The sequence below is a fragment of the Cynocephalus volans genome, chromosome X (genome assembly GCF_027409185.1).
Source record: "Cynocephalus volans isolate mCynVol1 chromosome X, mCynVol1.pri, whole genome shotgun sequence".
NCBI classification, from domain to species: Eukaryota; Metazoa; Chordata; class Mammalia; order Dermoptera; family Cynocephalidae; genus Cynocephalus; species Cynocephalus volans.
In genome coordinates this window covers 1,726,070-1,747,392 of record NC_084478.1, presented here as the reverse complement: position 1 = coordinate 1,747,392, position 21,323 = coordinate 1,726,070, and the positions used below count along the sequence as shown (strand labels likewise).

The following is a 21,323-nucleotide window of genomic DNA, read 5'->3' as shown; positions in this document are numbered from 1 at the left end:
TAATGAATATGCTAATAACATTGATTTGATCATCACATATTGCACACAAATAATGATAGTCAATACTGCACCCCCGAAATATGTGTAATTTAGAATGGTTCGATAAAAAATAAAGCGTACAATTTAGGTTTTGGCATATGTATACAAATGAGAAATCATCACCATAATCAAGATGATGATGATAGTGATTATTTTCGGATTTATTCATGCTGTTGTGTGTATCAGTAGTTCATTTTCGTCATTGCTGAATAGCATTCAATAGTATGGATAAATAATTTCTTTATCTATTCATCTGTTGATGGACATTTTGGTCATTTTCCCTATTTGGATATGGTAAGTAAACTGTGACAAATGTTCAGGTACAATTCTTTGTAATGACATATACTTTTGTCTCATTTGGATAAATGTCTAGAAACAGAATGTCTGTGTTATATATTTGTGATATAACATAGGTGCATATTTTTTAAAAATGGAGATAGATTTTTATTTTTAACTTTACAGATAGTAATTACTTTCATAGGACACACTGACCAGGACAAACCGAGGACTAGAACTTCCGACCACCCCACTGGTAATGGGTGTTAAGTAAACTCAGGCTGGCTCCAATCAATTCAACCATCATCAGTGTTGAAGAGCTGAGATGCTCTTGGTTTATGAAATGCTCACAGAGACCCTCTTACTAGCTACATGGCTGCTGGCAAATTGCTGAACATCTATGAGTCTGAACTCTGTTCTTGAAAATGTCTCTAACCTTTGCCATCATCACACTATGTTCAAATCTAACATCCTTAATAATCTTTGGAAAGTGTTTCTGCTGCCCCAGTAAGGAGACAATGAAAGAACAAAACCAAAGAGGTGGGGATTCTGTTTTAAAATGGCATTGAGACAAGAATATCTGACCACGGCCTCACAATTCACCCATAAAACTAAGGAGGCCAACAAAAGAACAGAAGTAAAAATCTACGACTGTCAGCCAATAGATTATGGGGTCCTGTGGAAGATTTTTCAACAAAGGAAAGGTCTAGTGAAGATAATAGTTAGTGGGAGTACACTTGTCAGATAATAAGTCTGACATCCTCTGAGCAAAGTTCAGGAGAAGTTTTGCTTAGTGTCACTGTCCCTCAATTCTGAAGCCTCATGTCTGCAATGCAAACATGGAAAACATCCTTTCTCCACATGGTTTTTGCTTCCACAAAGATGGCTTACCATCCCCATCTAGTGTGTTCAGTTCTACAGTCAGCTGCAGAAGACAAGACAAGAAGGAGATGGAGAGACGGTAACTGAATGTGCATCGCATCTTAGGAGGAAAGAGAGAGGAGGAAAAAGAGCAGGTGCAGGCTGACAGTGTGTACCCTTGATAGGATGTGATACAAAGCATTTACACATCAAAGAAAACTGTTAACAGAGTGGAGAGACAACCTACAGTCTGGGAGAAAATATCTGCAAACTATACGTCTGACGAGGGCTTGTTGTCAAGAATGTGAAAGGAACTTCTCTAAAACCCATAATTCCAGTCTACTCATTGGACACAACATCAGACAGATCCATAGTCACAGCCAAGGAGACATACATGCAATATCGTGTCCTGATGAAATCCTGGAATGGAAAAAAGTAAAAGGACATTAGGTTAAAAACTAAGAATATCTGAGTAATGTACGAACTTTGGTTAGTCATAATGTACCGACTCATATAACATGTTAATGATAGGGGAAACTGGATGTGGAATATGTGGAAATGCAGTGTGCTATCTTTATAATTTTGTCTGTAAATCTGAAACTATTCTAAAAGATGACTGAATAAGGAAAATGTGGTGTATGTACTCAGTGCAATACTTCTCAGCAATAGCAAGAATGAAATTCTCCCATTCCCAGCAACATGGATGAACTTAGAGAAAACTATGTTATGTGAAATAAGCCAGGTATGGAAAGAGAAATACCACATGTATTTCTCATAAGTGCTAGCTGAAGTAAAGAAAGAAAGAAAAGAAAAGAAAGGAACGAGAGAAAGAGAAAAAGGAAGGAAGGAAGGAAGGAAGGAAGGAAGGAAGGAAGGAAGGAAGGAAGGAAGGAAGGAAGGAAGGAAGGAAGGAAGGAAGGAAGGAAGGAAGGAAGGAAGGAAAAGAAAAAGAAAGAGAGACAATTACAATAATACATTAAACTTTCAAAAAAAACAGAACTGTGGTTATTAGACGGGGGGTTGAAAAGAAACTGGAAAAGAGTCACAAGGATTGATTATGTTTTGTAAATGAATATACTAATTACCCTGATTTGATCACCACATGTTGTACACATGTACTGATATTCAATTCTGTGCCCCACAAATAATATGTAATCAATAATAAAAATAAATAAAAGAAGTTTATTACAAAAACAAGTAGGGCCACCACCACATTGGCTCTAAGAAAAATTACTGCAAAGCAACAGAAAGAGTCATCATCCTAAGAAAATAACCCAAATATCATGTTTGAATCTGTGTCTAAAAACAAACAAACAAAAAATGCATTACTGCTGAAATCACAAACATCTTTTTTTTTTTTAATGAAAAAAGTTTTGGATTCTCCATGCAAGTAGGTGGTGGAGAAAATATTAAATGTTCCCAACACAGGTGACAAAGGCTTGAGGTGGTGGATATACTAAACACCCTGATATGATCATTTGCAGACTGTATAAATGCATCCAAATATCGTACTGCACTTCATAAATATAAATACAATTATCATGTGTCAATAAAGAAAAAAGATAATAATAACCAGAGACAAAAGTAGAGTAGAAGTTACCAGAAACAGGGGAAAGGAATAATCAGAAGTTATTTCTTAACGGGTACAAAATCTATGTTTAGGACAATGGGAAAGCTTTGAAATAGATAAAGGTGATGGTCACACGACATGGTAAATGTAATTAATTCCACGGAGTTGTGTGTTTTAAAATGCTTGAAGTGGAAATTCTCACATCATATATGTTTTCACCACAATAAAAATAACATAAAATATTGAATGTTATACCCAGTGTTATCTGAGCTTCACAGCCATTCCCTTAAGGTATTTACAAGAATTCAAGGAAAACTGACCATTGACCCTTTCTGATATATGTGTACTTCCCAGTGCCTCTCCAGGAGTTAAAACCCTCTATCAGCCTAATCTCTTCCCAATCATAATCCCTTTTCCCAAACCCAGATAAAATACTTGAGGGGTCCTGCACTCCCTCAGTCCTCCCTGCCTCCGGACCCTTACCCAGCACGGTGGCTTTGTTTCTGCCAAATCTCCATCACGGTCGCTGCCGCTCCATTTGCTTGGACCAGCTTATTATGCTTCAAGATGTAGCCTCCTCTCCTTGAAGGCTCTTCTCTGTGCCATGACAAACACTCCCTCCCTGCCCACTGCCGGTCCCCTCCACCCTGACTCAGCTGTGACGGATACTCCTCTTGACAGCTCTGGTTTTTCCTCTCCAGGCACTTTGCCACAGAAGTGGTCAATATGGTCTGTTTGCAGGTTTCCCTGCATGACTTTCCAGAGGTGAGTTTCTTGGGATTCAGTTCAGTGGCTTTCGACCTTCTGGTTTCAAGACTTGGCCCATAGCAAGAGCCCATCCACTGAATACGTGAACCGCATCAGGTACAGTCACTCCTTGCAGAACAATACATCTGCTTATGTTAGTTATTGCTTCTGGATAGAGCAACACTCCATCTTTCAATGAGAAAAAATCTGGGCTTGTGGGTTTTCTGGGATGACCCCTAGAAGGATTCCATTATCTCACTTGACCCCTTGGAACAGTCATACTGGAGACTTGGCTGCACCTGTTAGAATCACCCAGAGAGCTCTCCAAACTCCTGATGTACAAGCCTCCTCCTTCATGTATTAAATAAAAATCTAAGATGAAACCCACATAGTGATTTTTTTTTTAGGCTCCCTAGTTGTTCCTTTCTGTTTCTGATAACAGAATATGGGAAACTGGGTAATTTATAAGAAAGTAAATTTATTACAGTTTGGAGACTGGGAAGTCCAAAGTCCAGGGAACATATCTGGTGAAGGTCTTCTTCGGTGGTGGCTTTACAGCAACACAGTGTATCACATGGCAAGTGGTTGAGCAAGAGAGAGCTGACCTTGTCACTGGCTCTCCTTAGGAGGCCATCAGAACCACACCCATGACTCCATGAATAGATCAATCCATTGGCAGGACATGATCCTCACAATCTAATCACCTCTAAAAGCCCCACCTTTCAAAACCATACTTTGATTTCCCATGCTCTTAACACTGTTCCAGTGAAGATTGAGTTTCCAATGCATGAAATTTTGGGGGACACATTTAATCCATGGCACTAGAGTATTCTAGTATGTAGCCGAATTTTAGTATCATGGCCTTCGAAAGAAATTTAGTACCACAGCCTTAGAAAGCATTATGTAAAAAATCAAGTGATTTCTGGCAGAGATCAATCAGTATTTATAAAAATGTTTGCCACAAAGAATTCTGAGTCTTAACCATTTTTGGCTGTTTCATAACAACACACACAATCTGACTCATATCTCCGAGTTTGTCCAGGTGAGACATGACCTTTATTTTCTACATCTTCCAGAATATTTATAATGTCCACGATTTTTAAAATAAAAAATCATTTGTGATTTTAATAGCATTTTCTTTTACACTATTACAATATTTCGGTATTGTTTCCCTACTCAAAGCTCCCATCATGTGAATGTGTTTCAGTACATATTTAAAAGTCGTACAAAAGAATGCCCAGCATCACTAACCATCAGGGAAGTCCAAGTCAAGACCGCACTGAGATACCGACTCACTTCAGTTAAAATGGCTATTATCAAAAAGACAAAAGAAAAAAAGTGGTGAGGATGTAGAGAAAAAGGAACGCTTGCATTCTGTCGGTGAAGAGTAAACTAGCACAGCCTTCATGGAAAACTGTATGGAGGTTCCTCAAATTATTAAAGATAGAACTACCTCATGATCCAGCAATTCCCCTACTAGGTATTTAATCCAAAGGAAATGAAGCCAGTATGTTGGAGAGATATCTGCACTCCCATGTCTATTGCAGCACGATCTATGAGAATCACAATATGGGAATCAACCTAAGTGTTCCATAATGGATGAATGGATAAAGAAAAAAAAAATTGCTACATATACACAATGGAATATTATGCAGCCATAAAAAAGAATGAAATCTGGCAACATGGATGGACCTGGAAGACATTATGTTAAATGAGGTAAGCCAGCCATGTGGATATTACAGAGACAGTAAAACAGGGGTTACAAGAGACTGGGGAGGTGGGGAGGTGAAGAGAAATTGGGGACGGTCTGGTCAATAGGTACAACCTTCCAATTAGATAGAAGGATTAAGGTCTGGTGTTCTGTTGCACAGCAAGGTCACTATGGTTAACAGTTAAGTTTTGCATATTACATAGTAGCTAGAGGAGAGGCTTTCGAATGTTTTCACCACAAAGAAATGATAAATGCACGAGGTATGGATACATTAACCACCCCGAGCTGATTATTATACAACACATATATATATACATCAAAATATCAGATTGTTTCCCATAAGTATATACAATGACAATGTGTAAGTTAAATTTTAAAATGTTTAAAAAACAAGTTATTTTTATTACAAAAGAAAAAAATTGATCTAGCATTATGTATGTTGTCTACCGCCTTGCAACTCGAAGCTTGCTGCTCAGGTTAGGGTTGCCTGCATCATGTGGAAACTTGGAAGAAATGCAGAGTGCCAGGCTCTACCCCTGACAATAAGGACTTGCATTTTAACAATGAATCCAGCTGATTCTTATGTGCAGTTAAGCTTGGAGAGCCCTGATAGCCAGCCCATAACAGAAATGCAGTGCTGTTTATCAGGAATAAAAGGGAGAAAGGGAGAGGAGGTGGAAGGGAAAAGAGAACAAAGTGTTAGATATGAAAAGAACAGAAACATGAGCTAGTCTGACCTCTCTGTTTTAAAGCTAAGGGGATAGAGGCTGGAAGCAGGGAACTGGATTATCAAACTTACCTGGTTAGGCAAAGCTGGGATTAGTTTGCAGACCCTTGTCTTAAATAGGGCTAGATAGATACAACATGTGATAAAGTAAAAGCCTGGGAAACACACTGATCCTCAGATTCAGCCTCAAAGCATCACACAATGCTGAATAAAGTTTGTACTTTGCTTATCAATGTCCAAAAATGCATCCCATGGATTTGATTAGAAACCCACCAATATTGTCCATGATCCAACATGTCCCACGCATTCAGAGGCATTAATAAAACTGAAGTCTTTTCTTAGAGATAAGTGGCAAATTAAAATAAATTGACACACTTTGGGGGAAAAATGGCAGGTTTTGGTAACTCACACTATTAATTTGAACACTAAAAAAGACAGAAACGGGCCGGCCCGTGGCTCACTCGGGAGAGTGCGGTGCTGATAAAAAAGACAGAAACAACAAAATAAAGAAATAAAAGTCACAAAGTGTGAGTGTCACCTTACCAGACATGCTTGTCACCCACCATTAACTTTCCACAGATACTGTGCAATGGCTACACCTTAGGAGCAGGTGTAACAAATGAGCAACTGTAACAGAAACATCCTACAGGAATACAAACACTCTATGTACGTCTACATAACGATGTGTGTGAGTGTGTGTTTGCATGCTTGTATATGTATTTCCATTTGGCAATAACACAGCTACAGTATAACTTAGCGAATGATAGTCTTCAGGTGGGGAAACTAGAAACTGTGGAGGTTGGCATTTCACCAAAGATTTACTCCACTGGTTTTTTTATTCTCTGCCTATTGTAAGTGTCTGAGGGTTCAAGAAGGCATAAGGGGAAAAGAGATACCTCATCTGGGAAGGGACTAAAGACACAGAGCTGAGTGTTGCCCGTGACACAGCTCTGCCTGGCGCTGGCTGTATTCTCCACGTTCCCTTCACAGCCTGATTCCTCTTCTGATTTCTTGGACTCATTAAGCAATTCCCCAGGTTTCCTCTCCTGGAGTGTTTGGGCATAACGTTTATGAGCTCCATACCCATAAACAGCACAGAACTTGAAAGACCCCGTCGTGGTTAATGCTCCTGCTGGTTGTAGAATGACTTTGTCACAGCATTTTGATTGCTACCAGATGGTCAGAGGCAGCCAAGCAGGCTGGCGGAAAACCACAATAAATCCACGTGAGCAATGGGGTAAGGAGAGGTGCTGGGCTCTAACCCCGCGGGAGCGACTCTTTACTTACCGGGAAACAAGAAGCCACCCAGGGGTCTGGATTTCAGTTTTCCAATGTGAGTGTTTGTGCTGGTTGTTTGGGTATCTTCTGGAAACTGCTCTTTCTCAAATATCATGAGCCTTGCTCTTTGCTCACCACCAAGTGGGAAAGTTTGAAAATCTCTCTCGATTCCCCGGGTGTCCTGGGAGTTAGATATTTAGGGGAGACTTACTCAGAGCACCTGAGCTCTGAGCTATACCTGTGCACCGTCAGGCCAACTCACTCCCCCCTTTATTCTTAGCTTTTGGGAGAACAGAGCTATTTCTGACACCACCTAACTGCCAAGGGAGGTGGGACCGAACCAGAAACAAATGCACAGAGGTCCAGGACTACGTCCAGAATGTAACACACCTAGTTTTCTCTGTTACCTTTACTCAGCCGTCTTCCTATTGTGAAAACCAAGACTGAGAAATGTGGAACGGTGATTATCACCCTGACAAGCAAGGAGGTTAGGGCAGAGAGGGGCGGAGGGGCCAGGACAGTTCCACATCAGCATTCTCTGTCACATCTCACGTCCCATCCCACCCCCTCAAGTACCCTTTGCTCCTGTCTCTCACCCCACTTTCTTCCTTCTCTGACCCTCTTTCCATGCACAGGTCTGTGTGGCTTCACTCATGCTGTTCCTTATGCAAAAATTTCCTCCTCTTGCCCATTGTCCAGATTCTTAAGTATGTTCCATATCCTGTTGTGAGTTGAGCTGTGCCAACACCCCCTTCCAAAATAATGTTGACAACTTAACCCCTGGTTCCTGCAAATGGGACCTTATTTGGAAATAGGGTCCTTGCAGATGTCATTGACATGTAACTGTTTTAGTTTGTTAAGGCTGCTATTAAAAAATGCTATAGACAGGGTGGCTTGTAAACAACAGACATTTATTGGTCACAGCTCTGGAGGCTGGAAGTCCAAGATCAAGATATGTGTCTGGTGAGCACCTGCTTCCTGGTTCATAGATGGCACGTTCTCACTGTGTCCTCACGTGGTGGAAGGGGTAAGGGAGCTCTCTGGGGTCTTTTTTATAAGAACACTAATCCTCTTGATGAGGTTCCACCCTCATGACCTCATCACCTGCCAAAGACCACATATCCTAACACCATCACCTTGGGGTGAAGATTTCAACCTATGAGTTTGTGGGGGGACACAAACATTTAGTCCATAGAAGTAAGTTAAGAGGAGGTCATACTGGAGGCGAGTGGCTCCTAATTGAATAGGACGGGTGCCCTTGTAAGAAGAGAGGACTAAGACACAGACACAGACAGATGCGCCCACAGGAGAGGACCACGTGAAGACAAAGACTCACAGAGGAAAGACAACCGAGTCACGATAAAGGCAGAGACTGGAGTGAAGCATATACAAGCCTAGGAAAGCCAAGGATTGCTGGCAGCCACCAGGCACTAGAGAGATGCGTGGAGCAGAACTTCTCTCGAAGCCTCTGCTAAGTACTAACCCTGACGACATCTTGAGTTTAGACTCCTGGCTTCCAGAATAAGAAAGCATAAAATTATGTTGCTTTAAGCCACCCTGTTTCTTAAGTAGCCCTTGGAAACAAAAACTCACCTCAACTCTAATGCCACCTGCTCCACAAAGTCTTTCCTGACACTGTTAGCAGAACTGGCCACATGTCCATCTGCGTTCCCACGAGGACCCTCTATTTAGACCATATTTACTTCTGAGCTAAATCACGTATGCAACGTACTCAAACCAAATCTAAAGAGCTCCTTTGGGGATGATTATTCATTCTTCTTCCCAGCAGGGCTGTCGACCACCATGACTGGCTCGAATGGCTGCACAGGTCAATGGGCTGTTTTTCTTAATTGTCACTGTGGTTTAGCTCTACATATTCCAATGAAAATCTCATCTCTGAATCTCACCCCCTCTACAGTCTCCTGTCCCTTCTGCATTCCTCTCTTCCACATGTGTCTTTTAGAATGTCTTCTACTCCCACTGGAAATAGCATTCTTGGAAGTGAGTCATGTGGCTGTCACCAAATAATAAAGATCACTAACCCCTGTTGTCCTGGCACCTTGTGGCATTGTTGACACTGACTTCAAAACTGTCCCTGGCTTCTCCGGCTGCTTTGATTCTCTTCCACCTCACTGACAATTTTTGTTTCTTTGTTTTTCTTATTGAAGTGAAATTCACACAACCTAAAAAAAAATTAGTGTACAATTTAGTGACATTTAGCACATTCACAGTGTTGTGCAACCATCATGTCTACCTAGTTCCAGAACATTCTCATCACTCCAAAAGGCAATCCTGCACCCATCAACCTCATTGTATACATGTATCGACATATCACTCTGTACCACATACATATCACCTATGCCAAAAACAAAAATGCAAACACAAAGAAACTGTTCACAGGCTGTTCTCTTTTCCCAGAAGCAAGATGAAAACCCTCTTTCTGTTCTGAGTAGTGATTGCAACTTCTTCACACAAGAAGCCCAGCCCTCAGGACCCATTATCCACCCCCAAATGTATGAAGGTGTTTTCTTGGAGACAATTCCATCCCTAAGAAGATTCTAGGGTTAGTTTCTAACATAATACAGTTTTTCCTTCTCTTACAGAATCAAGAATGCATTTAGTTCAAAATAATTTGGTAGTTTCTTGAAAAATCAAATATAAATTCTTTCTGTGTCTGCCTTATTTTGCTTAACATAATGTCCTCCAGGTGCATGGGTGTTGTTGCAAATGACAGGAATCCCTTCTTTTTAAAAGCTGAATAGCATTCAATTGTGGATCTATACCACGTTTTCCTTATCCATTCATCTGCTGTTGGACACCTAGGTCACCTCCATGTCTTGGCTACTGTGGATAGTGATGCAATAAACATGAGAGAGCAAACATCTCTTAACATAGTGATTTGATTTATTTTAGCTGTCCACTCAGTGGTGGGAATGCTGGGTCTCTAAAAGCTCAATTTGAAACCACAGGAGACCTTAACGAGGATGACAGGAGAATAATTCCATGGTGCAGTACTTTCCTAGGCATTTGCCCCTCGTTCCCAAACTACTCCCAGCATTCCACCTGCTCCCCAACATTTGAAGATGCCTTCTCTCAAATGTCTTCCCCACTATCTGAAGAAATCCCATTCATGTTTTAAAATCTGGATGAGGAGTTGCTTCCTCTCCAATGTCTACTGCAACCCCACAGGTCAAATCCTTCAGTTTTCTTCTCCATGACTTCTGCAGCCCACGCCTCCCCTATTCCTGTGTATATCACCCTGCTTTCTAATTGTGTGGACATGTCTGCCTCACAATGAGACCGCAGGTGTGCACTTGGCTGATACGTTAATATTATTCATATTTCTACCTCAGGACCCCAGAAAAACGCATTGCATATGATGGATATCCAGTCAATATTTATGGAGCAGGTGTGAGTTTTCTGTTTACCTAGCTCCAAGGGCTACCAAACACAGAAGCAGTTCACAGCATCATGGATTGATTCACTCGGCCTGGTTCGTGTAAGGTTAAACACAGACACAACGTCTAACTCTATCTTCAAGCATCAAGACCCTCTCAGCTTCCTGTTTACTCCTAACTTCAAGGTGAACGTCCAAGCCTACGCATGTATTCTTTTCCACCATGAAAATGGAGATGTCTGATCTGAATTTCCATTTTGACTTGATAGGCACCGTGGCCAAATTTACCTCACTTTGGCAACTGCAAAGTCTTACCCATTTTTATTTGAACCTTTGCCTCGTCAAGACAAATCAATCAATCAGTTAATTAAGCAATGATCAATTGTATAAAAGTGTCTGGGAGAAGAATTCAAGCTCTCCCCTGGGCAGTAGGTCTCTTGGCCCTGAAATCGTGCCTTGTCTCATTCATAGTAAAATACCTGTGTGCACTGCTATCCCTTCTTTTAGCATCCTCCAACGCCTTAAATTCATGGAAGGCAGAAACTGCTGATTATTTCTAACTGTTCCCCCAAATCTTCCCTGCAGTGTGCTCAGAACTTAACAGAGATGCTCGCTGTTAGAGACATGCCAGCCAACAGCAGGAACAGCACAGCGCTGGCAAGGCGGGGTGGCGATCATGGTGCTGGGGCTTTCATCACCAACCATGCTGTCTTAGTTCTTTCCCCCAACTGCGTCTTCCCATTTCCCCAAAACTTACCATCTTGCCCTGTGATAATTACTGAGTTATTACATGTTTGCACTTGCCCTTTGACAGGAAGAAATTCCACTTGCAATCCTCGGCACATAAACACTCTTCTTTTAAACACCCAGTGACTGTGGCCTCCCCTTTCATTTTTCAACTCTGCAAGATGTAGTTGTCACTTACTAGCAGATCAAGTGTGGCACCATGTCAGATTTCAAATCCAAGCAGCTCCAGATCCTTGGGTTCAGGTGGAGGCGGTTGCATAGGAATGGCAGCTGCATTATTTTTTGCTTTCTGTGTGATTCACATTGGCTGTGCTTCTCATACCTTTGTCTTCTTCTGGTGCCTATTCTAGTGTTTCAACCTTTGAAATGAAATATATTAAAAAAAAATACGTTCAGCCAGCCTGTGTCTTCTAAATACTAGCTGTCTGCAATTAAGAGCAATGTATTGTAAATTTTCAAATGGCTGGAAGAGAGGAGTTCAAATGCCCTCGACATAAAGAAATGATCAATGTTTGCCAAGGGAGATGCTAATCACCGTGATTTGATCATCACACATTGCTGGGGTGAGAATGTCCCCTCAAGCTCGTGTTGGAACTTACCCTCACTATGGTGGAAGGTGGGGCCTTCGAGAAATGATTAGATTGTGAGGGCTGTGCCCTTGCGAAGGGATTGATCCATTCATGGAGTGATGGGCATGGATATGATGGCTTTTTAAGGACAGCAAGTGAGCAGGTCAGCTCTCTGTTGTTCAGCGCACTCTCACCATGTGACACCCTGCATCGCTGCAGAGAGTCACCACCAAAAACAAAGCTGTCACCAGACGTCTTCCGTGGACCTTGAACTTCCCAGGCTCCAAACTGTAGGATCTAAATTTCATTTATTTTATCCATTACCCAGCTTCAGGTATTCTGTTATAAGCAACAGAAACAAACTAATGCCTCATTGTATACATGTATCGACATATCACTCTGTACCACATACATATCACCTATGTCAAAAACAAAAATGCAGACACAAACAGACTGTTCACAGGCTGTTCTCTTTTCGCAGAAGCAAGATGAAAACCCTCTTTCTGTTCTGAGTAGTGATTGCAACTTCTTCACACAAGAAGCCCAGCCCTCAGGACCCATTATCCACCCCCAAATGTATAAAGGTGTTTTCTTGGAGACAATTCCATCCCTAAGAAGATTCTAGGGTTAGTTTCTAACATAATACAGTTTTTCCTTCTCTTACAGAATCAAGAATGCATTTAGTTCAAAATAATTTGGTAGTTTCTTGAAAAATCAAACATAAATTTCCCATATGGCCTGGCAATTCCACTCCTAGGTATCTACCCAAAAGAACTGAAAATAAATGAGCTCAAAATAAAATGTATACTCTTGTGTTCACAGTAGTAAAAAGGTGGAAACATCCCAAGTGTCCATCGACAGGTGGATGGATAAATAGAATGTGGTCCATCCTCACAGTGGAATATTACGCAGCCATGAAAAGGAATGAGGCTCTGACACCTGCTGCAACGGGGATGAGCTTTAAAGACATGATGCTCAGTGAAAGATGCCAGACACACATTGTATGATTCCATTTATATAAAATGTCCAGAATAGGCAAATCCACAGAAACAGAAAGTGAATTAGTGGCTTCCAGGGGCTGGGTAGGGGATGGAAAATGACTGGTAATGGGATGCAATCTCCTTTCAGGAAATGTTCAAGGTCAGGGGCCTCTGTGTGTTCAAAAACAATTTTCCACTGGTCTGCAATAAAATTAAGCATTTAGAAATCTTGGTAGAAATTTCCCCAAATTACACTTGCTCTGCTCAGGTCTACTGAATGGTATTTCAGGTTTGTTGGCTGTAATCATCGTAACAACACATTGGGTTTACACGTTATGTGGCTTTATTTCAATGTTTGGTGATTCAGTTTTATTATTTTTATAAAAGTGTCAGTCTTCAATAGATTATAGGAAGAAAAAAAGGCTGAACGTGAATATCTCCTCCTGAGAGAGACCTCCCTGGTTTTTCCATTCAAAGGGACCTCTCCCACTTGCTCTAACATGGTCTGTTTATTCTTCAGGACACACATCCCAGGCTTTGGTTATCCGTTTGCTTTTTCTTCCCTGTCCATCTCCCCTAGTGCAATATATGCCCCCCTGTGAGCAGAAAGTGTCTCCAATGAGAGACTCTCAGCACTACTCAGGACGTGCCTCGTCACGGGTGATCAATCGCCATTTGTAAGATGAGCTAGTCAGGGAGGGACTGTTCTCACCAGCCTCCCACCCTCTCAAAGTGGCATCTGCTCCCCTTAGGGTGTCTCTGCCATCTTGTCTCCCTGAGTAAGTGCTTATTCCTCAGGATTCTCCTCCAGAGCAAATTCTTGTCCAGACTGCTGACTATCACCTCCACTCCCAAATTTCAATGAAAATGGCTAGTAATGGATTAGTCCATTTTGTGTTGCTATAACAGAATACCTGAGACTGGGTAATTTATAAAGAACAGAGGTTTATTTGGTTTACATAGAGTGTCTGAGGCTGGAAAGTCCAAAGTCCATCTGGTGGTGGTGACAGTGACCCAGAGGTCTCACATTGCAAGATGGTGGAAGTGGAGAGAACGGAGAGCGGGGAGGTTTATGTGGCTCCTGATTCTGGGACAGCTGCATCTGGCACGGGCCCCCGGCTGCTTCTACTTATGGCGGAAAGTGTCAGGCAGCCGGCGGGGACAAGCAGGTCATATGGTGAGAGGAAGCAAGAGAGAGACAGAGAGGAGGTGCAGGGGTCTTTTAAACAACCAGCTCTTGTGGGAACTAATAGAGCGAGAGATCACTCATCGCCTACCCCATCCACGGAGTGCATTAATCCATTCATGAGGGATCCTCCCCAATGACTCAAACAGCTCCCAACACTGCCACATTGGGGATCAAATTTCCACATGGGTTCTGGGAGGACAACACATCCAAACTCCATCAAGTAGGATGTTCCAACAGGGACAAATTGATGTCCTCCCTGAAAAGCAGGTTGGGTGTTACTGCCATATCAAAAACAAGCAGGAGTTTAGCTGGGTGTGTTATTCAGGATAAAACAAAACAAAACACAAACCAGTGTTACTGAAAAAGGAGGAGAGAGTTTTAGTAAATATTTTGTATATAGGAGAGTGCTTCAAAAAGTTTGTGCAAAAATGGGATTAAAAGATAATACAAATCTTTCCATGAACTTTTTGAAGACTCCTTGTATGTGCAATTCAAAAGCTTCTCAAAATTCAGAGGAAATTGCAAGAGTCTATCACAAGAAATGACCCACCTGAGATAAGAATAGTTTGAACAAAATATAGAAACATCACTGTGAGTTTAAAATACGGATTCAGGCAGCTTTCCCTGTCAGGCACAGAAAGAGAAATACTGCATGTCCTTGCTGGTAAGTGGGAGCTAAAATAAATAAAGAGAAAGAAAGTAAGAGAAACAATCACAATGATATATTGAACTTTCAAAAAAAAAATAGAGAGAGAGAGAGAGCTGTGGTTATTAAATGTGGGGAAAGGTGGGGGAGGGGTACTAGTGAGAAATTAATTAAGGATCACACGAAGATTGGTTACATTTTGTAAACATGAGCATACTAATTATCCTGATTTGATCACCACACATTGAACACATGTACTGATATTCAATTCTGTACCCCAAAAACATATAACCAATTATCTTTCAATTAAAAAATAAAAAGAAATCAAATTTTAGAGCAGTAGAAAACTCACTAGGAAAACAGTTTCCAGCATACACAGGAAAATCTAAAATCCTGGGAATAAGGCACGAATAATTGAGAGTCATTGAAAAGTTTTCCCAAAACTAACTTGTGAGAAGTAGAAATTCTTACAGAGGAGAATGGGACTGTTGGGTCAGAAGCAATAATTATAGAAATAATGTGAAGTAAATGTCAAAACCCAAAAAATTTTCAAAAAAAGGAAAAGTGGCTACATGCCGAGCTCTCAGTGAAAATTTAAAAGAGGACCAATTCTAGGCATGTTTTGGTAGAGCCATCAAACAAGAAAAAATAAAGAAAACTCTGAAACTATTCATGGGGAAGCAAAAGCAATAGAAGAATCAATACTGATTTGTTTTGTTTCATCTCAGCCACAAGAAATGACACAGCAATATTGGAATATTGGCTTGGCAAGTACTGACCACGGGAAAATTTAAAAAAAAAAAATTATCAAGAATTCCTCAGTGACATCATCATAGAATTATCTGTTTTTCTTCAAGATATTGTTAAAATAATTTTAAATATAGTTAACACAATGAACTTACACTTCACTTCGTAATTGTGCAGTTCTTTAAACTCCAGTGGTGGATAGGAAACCACTTTCTAACACATGAATGCATCTTGGGGTGGGAAGAATTAATCCTCTAAATCAAACAATTTTTGTCACAGTTGATTATTTTGTTCAGAGCCGTTGGGTGTGAAGTGTGAAGAGGATTTGATTCTTAATCCACACTTCAAAAAGCATCAAAAAGCAAAAGCAAAACAGATTATGATTTTCAGAAGTCATGCAAAACTCAGGGCATGGCTATCTCACCCTTGTCTTCAACTCTATCAAGCCATGGAAGAGGAAAAAAATACCTTGAATAGCATGCCTTAACTGTGACTATATAAATTTGCATATTCCTCTCTGAGGGACAAAGCCAAAATTAGTTGATTTTAACTTGTTTGATATTTTTTCCTCTGTAGATTAGTGCCCCATAACTAGGGGGAAAGTCTTCCTAGGTTAAGATTTAGAGTTGAAGACTTTTTAAAGAATGAAAATAATTTCTAAAATCCCCTCAACTGGCATATGATACAAAAAATTATGTTTGGTTGGGAAAGAGACTTACACAAGGAGTGATATTTTAAGAATTAGGCACCCATGAGTCTGCTGAAATGTTTATCTTATATGATTTCAGAAAATCAGGATGGTTTCTTTACTTTTTGAAGGACTCTAATATGTAGAAAATGGAACTGGGTGATCTAAATTCACAGGGACTGAGGCTGGCCTGTGGCTCACTCAGGAGAGCGTGGATCTGATGATGCCAAGGCCATGGGTTCAGATCCCGTATAGGGATGGCCGGTTAGCTCACTGGGTGAGTGTGGTGCTGACAACACCAAGTCAAGGGTTGAGATCCCCTTACCGGTCATAAAAAAAAAATTAAGTTAAAATAAATTCACAGGGACTAACTTCAGTGCTATTCACACTTAACTCATTAGTGAATCAGGTCTTGGTATGGTTGTGTGTGTGTGCAAGAGAGAGAGAGAGAGTTGGGGGGGGGGCATTCCATAAAGTACTTGGTGGGAAATAAGATTCTCAACTTTGACTCTACCCAACAGGTGTTTGGGATATAATAGACAATTTTCCATCAGGTTAATTATGCTGGACAGACTTTGCCATGAGTCTTTTGCAACAAAGGTTCAACTCAGGAGTTTCCTTAAGATGAATATCCTGGGTCTACAAGAGACTCAGACCTAAGAGAGTATGTGGCAGGCACCTGAAGTCCATTTGATTCTTAGCCACGGCTGACACAAAGTGAGAAAAGGATAAGCAATTATTCCACTGAATTGCTGTGGGTTTATTCTGTACCCAGCCCTGCTGAGAGCACACTGAATGTCTTTATTCTCTCCATCTCCACCACAGCCCTGGATGGGAGACCCTCTTCCTCAAATAAGGAAGCTGAGAAAGATCACTTGAATAATGCCCAGAAGGTCGTAAGGTTAGTAAACGTGGAAGAGTCTGGATGTGAATTCAGACAGCGTCAGGGCCAGGTAAATGAAATTGCCTATATTGAAGTGTCAAAGTTTGCAGTTTGTTTCAAAAACACAGTCACGATCTGTTGGGAAAACCATAGGGTTCAGAGTTTTACAGATGGAGGGACCTTCCTCCTAGGGTAGAAATTATTTTACCCAGAATCTATGATGAAGAGTTGGCCTAATCCATTCAGGCTGCTGTAACAAAACACCTTAAACTGAATGGGTTATGAACACTAGAAAAGTATTGCTCACAGCTCTGGAGGCTGGAAGTCCAAGATCAAGGTGTGGCAGATTCTGTGTCTGGTGAGGACCTGCTTCCTGGTTCATAGACGATGCCGTCTCACTGTGTCCTCACATGGTGGAAGAGGTGAGCGGGCTCTCTGGGGTCTCTTTTATAAGGTCACTAATCCCATTCATGAGGACTCCACTCTCATGACTTCATCACCACCCAAACTCCTGCTAACACCATCACCTTGGGGGGTTAGACCTTCACTATGTAAATTTGGGGACGCAAATGTTGAAAACATAGCAAGAGTCCTCTGGCTTCTGCTTGCAAGTGCCCGGGAATGAGGACCATGCAGCTCTGTGCACCAGCCAACGTTCTTCCTCATACTGCACCGACAGCCCACTCCCCTATGTTTCACTTGGAAGCAATCGCACTGACAGCAGTTGTCATAATAATAGTTGGAACAGCGGTATTAGGTGCTGTTATTGTAGTAGCAATGATTATAGTTGTAGTAGAGTTATTGCAGTATTAGTAGTGACAACACGAGTGATAGTTGTAGTAGTCATAGCAATAATGACAGCAGAGTTGTAGTAGCAGCAACACCAGTAACAGCTGTAGTAGTCATAGCAATCATGGCAGTAGTGGTTGCAGTAGCCGTAGTAATGGTAGTAGTAGTAGTTGTAATGGTTGTTATAGCTGTTGTAGGAGTTAGAGTAGTAGTAGTTGTTGTAATCGTAGTAGCAGTAGTAGTATTGGTAGTTGTAGTAGTAGGAGAAGTTATAGTAATAATAGCTGTTATAATTGCAGTAGTAGTAGTAGTAATGGTAGTTGTAGTAGTAGTGGTTGTAATGGTTGTTGTAGTTGCTGTAGAAGTTATAATAATAGAAGTTGTAGTAATAGTTTTTGTAATTGAAGTAGTAGTTGTAGTGATGGTAGTTGTAGTAGAAGTTATAATAGTACTAGTTGTAGTAATGGTAGTAGAAGTTATGACTGTAGTAGTTGTAGTAGTAGTTGTTGTAATTGTAGTACTAGTCGTAGTCATGGTAGTTGCATTAGAAGTTATTATAGTACTAGTTGTAGTAGTGGTAGTGTTGGTAGTAGAAGTTATGACTGTAGTACTTGTATTAGTACTCGTTGTAATTGTAGTACTAGTTGTAGTCATGGTAGTTGCAGTAGTAGCTGGAGGAGCACTGTTCTTAGTAATTGCTGTAGTCATAGTGATAGTAGTACTAGTTGTGCTAACTGCAGCTATAGCAGCAGCTGTATTAGTGGCCGCAGCAGTAACATCAGTCCTGTATATAACCCTTGTTAAGGATCGTGGCTTCTCTACATATATCCCATGTATGAAATCATGTAATTCTCGTGGCATCTTCCTGTGGGGGTCCCTCACACCCCCAGAGAGGCTGAGGGTCCTACCCAAGCTCACACAGCTGTTAGATGGGACAGTCTCACCTCGTCATCTCTGTACCATCTGTGCTTTACTAGGTTTAAAACATATAAGGAATAAAAAGGCATTGTCTAAAAAAGAGCATTTTCCTGATCATCAAAGAATTCTCCAATGTTGAGGTTTTAATGTGAGGTCCATGGATGTCTGGGGAGAAATGAGGCAAGAAATAATCTCAAAAGGCATTGTACACCTTAAAAATTATGGCAGCATGTCTGTGTCTCTATCTGCAATTTTTTTCCAGGAAGACCTTCTGGAATCTTGATTAGCTGTGAAAGAGATCTTGGAATCAAAGTATTTACCACCGAGCAACTGGTTAAACAGACAGCATGTTATTGTGCAGTGTGAAAAAGTATTGTAAAGAACCACCGAGCAACTGGTTAAACAGACAGCATGTTATTGTGCAGTGTGAAAAAGCAGCTTCTCTCTCCCTCTTAAGAGGCAGGGAGACCCTCATGAGAAAGCCGTTCCTAATTTGGAATGGCCTCTTATCCAAATGGGATCTCAGGGCATCTTTGAATTTCTTTTCTTCAAGTCTCTTGAACACACCAACTGCAGCTCCAGTGAGGGGGTCCTGCAGAGGTTTGCATCTTGTGGATGGGTTGAGTTAACGTGACCATTACCCAAGTCTCTGAGATCAGAACTCTTCTTGAAACCAACTAAAGACCTGTCTGAGTTATGAAGCCGTCCTGGGCCTTGACCTCCCCTGACCGTGATGGTCTCTCCTCTGTATGGTGTCCAGCAGTCTCATAACGTTGCCTGACATGCCTTGTCTTGCCTGGTCAAGGTTTCGGTTGCTTGCTTCATGTTTTCCATAAGACCAGCTCATAAGGGTCTTTGTGTCTTCCCATTACAGATGGCTCATGACGTAGATCTTGTCTCTGGTTCTCTACCACAGTGGCAGGGTGTCAGATCTGGGCGTACTTTAGGATTTCCATCTTTAGACTGCTGGGTGAGAAAGGGCGTCAACTGGTAGAGATGAGAGACAGTTTGAGTGGAAAGTACAGATTCTCGTCACAACATGGCTAATTCCCCAGAAGTCATTTACTCATTGAGACTTACCACACTCAGTGGCAATTATAAAGTTTCTAGCTGCATCTCAGGGGGACCCTGGTGGATAATCCTTCTAGCAGGATTCCCTGTCAGCCTCTTGGTTGTAGTGTCTAAGACCTGTCCTATGTAGAGAAAAAGAAATTTCTGTGGGCTCAGATCTTATATCAGTCAGGGTCTTCCAGAGAAACAGAAATAATCGGGTGCATGTGCATGTGTGTGTGTGTGTGTGTGTGTGTGTGTGTGTGTGTGTGTGTGTGTGTGTGTGTGTGGTGTATAAGGTACTTCAAAAAGTTTGTGGAAAAATATAATTAAGAGATAATATGAATCTTGCTAGGAGCTTTTGAAGTACCTTCATATATACACCCATACATATATACATACACATACTACATATAGAAAGAGAGAAAGAAAGAGATTTATGTTAAGGAATTGGCTCATGTAATCATGGAAGCTGGCAAGTCCCGTGTCTGCAGGGCAGACCAGAAGGCTGAAGACTTGGCCAAGTGCTGATGTTGAGTTTGAGTCCAAAGATGATCTGCAGGCAGAATTCCTTCCTGCTCAGGGGAGATCAGCCTTTTGTTCTAGACCAGTCCTTCAGCTGACTCCTGTCAAAATGCCTGGAGACTTGGCAGGAGCTGGGGATGGGTTCCAGGTCCACTTGGGCAGAAACTTCATAGCTGTGCTTTCTCACCTGCCGGGGCTAAGCCTCGTCAATCCATTATTCCTCGCCAAGAAAAATGCCCGAATCGGCAAAATTCCAACAACTTCCTGCCTCATTGGACTGGCATTTTGTAGTAGCTCAAAGACACAAACTTTAGCCTCTGTTCTCTATCCTAACATGCCCATATACAATCTTCTGTACATCGTCTGAAAAATATGACAGTGCATTGTTTTTGCAGAATCAACACAAGATGTCAGAGACCACTTCGGGGCTTCTCTCACTTTAGTGTGCACAGGATTCCCTGGAGATCTTGTGAAAGTGCAGGTTCTGATGCAACAGGTGTGAAGAGGGGCTGAGATTTCTGTATTTCTAACAAGCTCCCAGGTGAGGCTGATACTGCTGGTTTATAGGCCACCCTCTCCTGAGCATCCCTGGTAGGCCCTCACCCTCTGAATCTTAGAATCCCACTGAATTGGGTACAAACAGGTCTCCTGATATCTGGCTTTCGTGGGGCCTCTTTACATGAGCTTCTATAAGTCCTTGAGTGTCATCAAAGCAGTGTGTTGCCCAAGCACCTGGAGACCAGGTGAGCTGGAAGGACCTGGCCACCCCGGGTGTCTCCTGGGTGGTTAGTTTCATGTAATCAAGGGGCACAGACCCTCAACCACAGGAGATGATAACAATCGGCTAGCGTGTGCAGATTCCCAAGGCTTCTCCAGAAATACTCACCCTCATTAAAACACTCTCATGTTGTAGCACGAAGATGCAATTAGCAAGCTAAGTGGCATGGAGAGAAAGCTCTGGTAAACAGGCTCCCAACTGCTCTCAA

At 41.5% G+C, this 21,323-nt stretch overlaps 1 protein-coding gene across 2 annotated transcripts in view; it reads left to right on the top strand.

The window, feature by feature from the left end:
• Positions 1–1,949, top strand: part of DHRSX (dehydrogenase/reductase X-linked) — a 284,280-nt gene extending 282,331 nt beyond the window's left edge. Inside the window, exon 15 of one of the 2 annotated variants that reach the window (XR_010022421.1) lies at positions 521–1,949. The gene's annotated coding sequence lies outside the window, so the exon portion shown is untranslated. Of the gene's footprint in view, positions 1–501 lie in introns of both variants that reach the window. The other variant, XR_010022420.1, reaches the window with a different exon arrangement.
• The last annotated feature ends 19,374 nt before the right edge of the window (positions 1,950–21,323 follow it).